The 6,000-nt window shown below is 33.9% G+C and overlaps 1 long non-coding RNA gene across 1 annotated transcript in view; it reads right to left on the reverse strand.

Moving 5' to 3' along the window:
- Window positions 1–5,136, reverse strand: part of LOC118143001 (uncharacterized) — a 47,620-nt gene extending 42,484 nt beyond the window's left edge. The window contains exon 1 of the long non-coding RNA XR_004727010.2: window positions 3,822–5,136. This is a non-coding gene — a long non-coding RNA (uncharacterized LOC118143001). The remainder of the gene's footprint in view (window positions 1–3,821) is intronic.
- Between the last annotated feature and the right edge of the window lie 864 nt (window positions 5,137–6,000).

Raw genomic sequence — 6,000 nt, forward strand, 5'->3', positions numbered from 1 at the left:
AACCATAAATAAAGCTTAAATGATGCTGTAATTTTTGCAATCTGGGGCTATTCACAGATGAGTTATTCAGTGAAAAGTGATATCTCTACTAAAGTAGTCTTGCCTCATTATCTTATTCCAAGATGAATGAAGGGGAGGAGCAGTGTTAATTTATATTGTTGCTACAGTTAAACTGTTCTCTAATAAATTTAATATTGTTTGGTAAACTAAGAATGAGATATTTGCAACGATCTGAAATTTGCTTTAAATGGAAGAATTTCTCATAAGAAATAGAACATTTTTATTTGAAACATTCTATTACATTGTTAAATAATCTTCTAGAAGAGAGTGCAGTTACATTAAATAATTAAAACAAAGTTGGAATATTACACAAACTTTTCATGTTTTGTGATGTAAAATAAAAGATGTAAGTTGTCTCTTTCAGATCAACACATACACATTCTAGTTTAAAGTGAAAGTTTTATTACCAGCATTAGAAATGCAAAGAGATGCATTGTTTAATTTGGAAAGATTGGTCTTACTGCAAATGTTCACAGCTCATGGTGATATGTTACTATCATCTTCCTCCTTAGGAAACATGATCATTATCTGGCTCCTTGGGATTCAATTCATGAAATCTTTAGGCACCACCTGGACCATTATAAAAGCATACACACAGGCAGGACACTCTGCAGACCCACAATCAATACACACTGATTACACATTTGACTAATATATGGGCTTCCTATTTAGATCTCCTCAGGAGATTGCATTTGGTATTAAACAAGTGTGTTCCACCATGTTTTAGAATCTGATACTGAAAATATGAGTGAAAAATAACATCCAAGAAACCATATCAGAAGGACCCTAATACAAGCCATCATTGTCTTTCTCCTTGACTACTGAAATTGTCTCTTAAATGTTCAGTCTTAGTCACTATAACCCATTATCAAACAAAATTGTTTTGAATTATCTGATTCTCCTGATCAAAACTTTTCTCTCGTTTCTCATCGTCCTTTGCATAATGACTAAGTATTGCAGTCTGCCTCGTTATTTGCTTTACCAGCCTCATTTCCTGCTCTTCTCCTCCAGGTGAAGTGCTTATCTTTCTCTTTTGTCCATCTCATCCTAAATGTGGCAATGTCAGTGAAGTTTTCCATAATTCACCATACTAACTTAAATGTCCTTAACATACACACTCACAAACTCCTGTACGTTTCCTTCATTTCAATGATTAATACTGTAACTAAAGAGAAACTCTTAGAATATCCATCTTCCCACCTCTATGAAACTACATGCTCCCTAAAGGCGGGACACATCTGCCATTCAGGATAATATCCTAGAATAGTATCCAACACATTAAAGACACTAATATTTTTGAATGAATGAAATAATTTTTAACAAATCTCAATTAGAACATTTTGCTTGCACATTTTAGCTCATTTAAATGGTTTCTTTATACATTTGTTTATATTTTCCATCTGCATAGTATAGCCATAGATACCTTCTGGATGAAATTTGCTTTATGACTTTACCCTTAACTGGGTCTATTGGATGTACCATTCTCGGATTGCAACTTTCCACGTGGTGGAAGTGCAACCTTCCCTCCTAGGTGCTGTTTGTTCCCAAACTTTAGATTCTCTGGGGATAGAAACTATGTGCTATGTATCTTTTGTACCCCCTGCCACAGTTCACATGATAGGCAAACAAGAAATCCTTGTATTAAATTAGGAAATGCTGCAGTGCAAAAGTGTAAAATAGTCTAAATTAATATTCTCGAAAAACTTAGGTGGAATCTAGCTATTTCTACCAAATTATTTGTTGTTTATAAATAAGTATAATGGCCTCACCAAATGATTGAATTAGAGTTGAGTATAGTTTGCTTAAGAAAAAGACAGTTCTCCGGCCCATTTTAGAAACATGAAAATTCTGAAAACAGATAGAATAAGAAAAAAAAATTTAAGAGGTAAACTGACTTAGTCCAGAATATTTATTTTAATGTCCTCTCAAACAAAAATACCAACATTTTCAAAGGACCACCTGGTCCTTTGAGTACTAAGCATTTACACCAACAAGGGTATGTTCTGAACAGATGTTTAGCATGGCATGAGATATTATTTAGAACTGACTCCAAATTGCTTCCAAATAGTGCAGAGTGTCCGGTAGTTTTTAAAAGAAAGTTTTCTAGATTTTATAAAATACAGGATGATGTATTAATCTCATAAGATTTATATGTGCTAAGGTATATGAGTCGATTACAATATTCTAATAAACGATTTTCATGTAAGGCACACAATGAAAATGTGTGTGTGTGTGTGTGTGTGTAATATCCTACTGGGGGATCCACATATATTTATATGAGACCCTTACTCACTGATTTCCAACATTCCTTGTATAGGATGCAATGAGCTCATACTTTCCTTTGTTCATTGCTGCTGCTTCTTAGAAGATTCTTCTAAGGGAAGTGTTCACAAGTGAACCCTTGATTCTATTCTTAAATGGAACAGGGCCAAAAAATGTCCTGATTTCATTTTTAGCAGTAGTTTATTCTTTATTTACCAATTTTTAAAATATTTTAAAATCCAAATTTAAATTTTTAAGTAGGACAAAGAATGGGTGTGTTGTTGTTCACTGACCGGCAAATTCCTCTAGGAACAAAGCAGATTATAAATAAACAAACTGAGAAAAGATGAGATAGACACATAGACACAAAAGATCTTGTTTTTGCCAAGTATAGAATATTTTGAAAAACATAATCAAACTTATTACAAATCTAGCATTCGAAATTTGCCCTCCCTAGCAATTCTTTATTATTCATTACTAAGCTGAGATAGTTAGAGCTGAAAAAATTGTATGCCTCTGGTTAGCCCCTAAAGACAAATATGTCTATCTAATAAATATGAGGTCCAGCTTTGGATCAATGAACTAGGAGCCAGGATTCCTACAATTAATTCATGAATCTTTGAATGATTTTTTTCCATAGATCTAGGAAGAGCTACTTAAGCTCTTTATATCTTCACTTTGCAATGTGATTAACAACACAGCATATGCATTACTGGATCCTGTGCAATTTCTTTGCAAAAACACTTTAAGATACTTTGATATGAAGGACTATATTAAAGCAAATTAGTGCTGTTACTCATTTAGCTGTTTGTAAAACATAATGAACAAAGGAAAGTATGAGCTCATTGCATCCTATACAAGGAATGTTGGAAATCATTAATCTCGTCAGATTTCTTAAACAATTTCGGTCCCACAAGCAGTTGTCGTTGATAGGGACATGACAATCTCTTAGCTCAGATGTTTGCACACCCCTCACTATATTGAATCTAACTGGAAATTTGGTTTCTTGGGTGAAATAGAATAGAATATTCCATTTATTTTTCTTTGCCTTTTGTGTCTTATAAACAATTCATTGTCAAATATACTTCATGTTATGTCTTCTAAATCGGGGAGAAAGGAGAAATTAAGGTTTATAAATCTTAGAATTGAACATAGTTTCAACATCAGTGTCTTCACTGGTTCAATTAAAAAACAATGTCATACATATTTTTTAAAATATTAGCCATTAATTGAAGTCAACTTTTGTCTAGTAAGATAATGTTCACTAATATGTCTTTTCTAATGAATTTTGTCAAATACAACTTTTGAGTTTCACTTCTCTTTTTGCCATTAAGTTAACTAAGGATATTTTTATACTCCACAGATAAAGTCCTTATGCAAAATCAAGCTTAACTATCTGATGCCTTGTTGAAAACATGTATCCCCACTTTCAAAGACTACAAGCCATCAAGGATGTATTGACCTTTTTTTCACCTTAAAATAAACCAGAAACCTCTTACCTTAACCAAGCACACTCATTGATCAGAGGGTTCTCTTAAATTGACTTGCCATCAGAGAAAACCTCATTTTCGTTCGTCCTTCTTCCCTCTCTCCTCAATGAGAGGTCACTGATGGGAACAAGAATATATCACAAAAAGGGTTTAGAATTTCTTCTTGGCCTTTTCAGAAAACCACATCCAAAGCAAGTTCACAAAACCTCACATTTCACAAAGATCCAGTGCCTTAAAATAGAAAACCAAGAAACTGCGGAGAATACCTCTTACATTTTTTTCAAAGAAACATTGTCTTCTAATGTGAGAACATTATAAGAATTCGTAGTTTATTAATCATTGCAACTTTACTCTTTAGTGGTTTTACTTTTCTTCTAGAATGGCCATTTGTTCTGACCTACAGAGTTCAAGTTAATAATTATGGATGTGGTGTGATTTTATTGAATAGCATAAACAGGCCTGAAATAGATCTGTAGCTGCTGGAGAAATCTAACAAATAAAAAAAAAAATCACTGTTTGAGAATTCTAACAAAAAATCACTTTCAGTAGTTGATGCTTCTCCTTTTCATGCAGAATTATCCCTAAACTTGGCATTCTAACTTTTTGTTTTCTTTTAGGTTGATTTGTTACTTTTTTTTTCTAGAATGCAATATTAATTTTCACACTGAAGATGCAGCAACATCAATATAAGAATCATTGATTTCAGAAGAATAGATTTAAGAATTAAGGACACATTTTATCAAATAGACCCAGGAAGAATTAAGAAATGATCCAACCACTACATTTTGTAGCACTTCCACACATCTATGTAGAGGTTTAGTAGAGTTCTTCCTCCATAAGGGTCACAATTTTCTGTTAGCCAGTCTATTTTGTTCACTGCTATAACCCCAGCACTTAGAACAATGTCTGGAACAGAGGCATACTTGAATATTATTAAATGAATGAATAAATGAGTGATTCCTGCTTATCTTCAATTTCTGAAATAGTAAAATATTTCCTTTACTAAATTAATGTTTCTCACTATTCCAATTCACTTTGCTTCTGAATAACAGAAAACATTGCTTGGCTATTGGTTTAACTAGATCATTTCTATCAAGAGTTATTCATTACATTACAAATTACTGTTTCAAAGTCCTATACCATGGATTTCTCTGCCATCTAAACTTTTTCTCTCTCAATCCTTTTTTCTCTTTTAGCCTTTGCTATCTTGCCTGAAAAAATTAACATATAGCTTTTTCAATTTTCTTTAGATTTTCACATTTATAAAGAATGTATTTCTTGTACATCTTTTATGATATCATTATTTGATATATTTAGTAGCTCCTAAAATCCCATTTTTACCTGAAGATTATCTGGAACAATTTTTTTTTTTTTTTTTTTTTTTTTTTTTTTTTTGAGACGGAGTTTCGCTCTTGTTACCCAGTCTGGAGTGTAAATGGCGCGATCTTGGCTCACCACAACTTTCACCTCCTGGGTTCAGGCAATTCTCCCGCTTCAGCCTCCTGAGTAGTTGGGATTACAGGCGCGCACCACCATGCCCAGCTAATTTCTTTTTGTATTTTTAGTAGAGACGGGGTTTCACCATGTTGACCAGAATGGTCTCGATCTCTTGACCTCCTGATCCACCCGCCTCGGCCTCCCAAAGTGCTGGGATTACAGGCGTGAGCCACAATTTTTAAATAAAATTTTCCCTGTCTACTCTCCTCTAACATACAATAGTCTATAGTTGTATATAGACAAGTAATCAAATGCTTATCTATTTATTTATTATTTCTTGCTGAATTATAGCCTATAGCTATGAATTACATGAAAATATCAGAGCAGGCTGGGCTTGTTGGCTCATGCCTGTAATCTCAGCACTTTGGGAGGCCAAGGCCAGCAGATCAGGAAGTCAAGAGATCAAGACCATCCTGACCAACATGGTGAAACCTTGTCTCTACTAAAAATACAAAAATTAGCCAGGTGTTGTGGTACATGCCCGTGGTCCCAGCTACTCAGGAGGCTGAGGTGGAAGAATCGCTTGAACCCAGGAAGGTGGAGGTTGCAGTGAGCTGAGACTGTATCACTGCACTCTAGCCTGCTGTCAGGGCACTACTCCATCTCAAAAAACAAAAAGAAGTATCATAGCAAAAGAGTTAATTGGATATAATGAGAAATAAATTATGAAACATACATTTTTATACTTTCA

Source organism: Callithrix jacchus, chromosome 7 (genome assembly GCF_049354715.1).
Source record: "Callithrix jacchus isolate 240 chromosome 7, calJac240_pri, whole genome shotgun sequence".
Taxonomy (NCBI): Eukaryota; Metazoa; Chordata; class Mammalia; order Primates; family Cebidae; genus Callithrix; species Callithrix jacchus.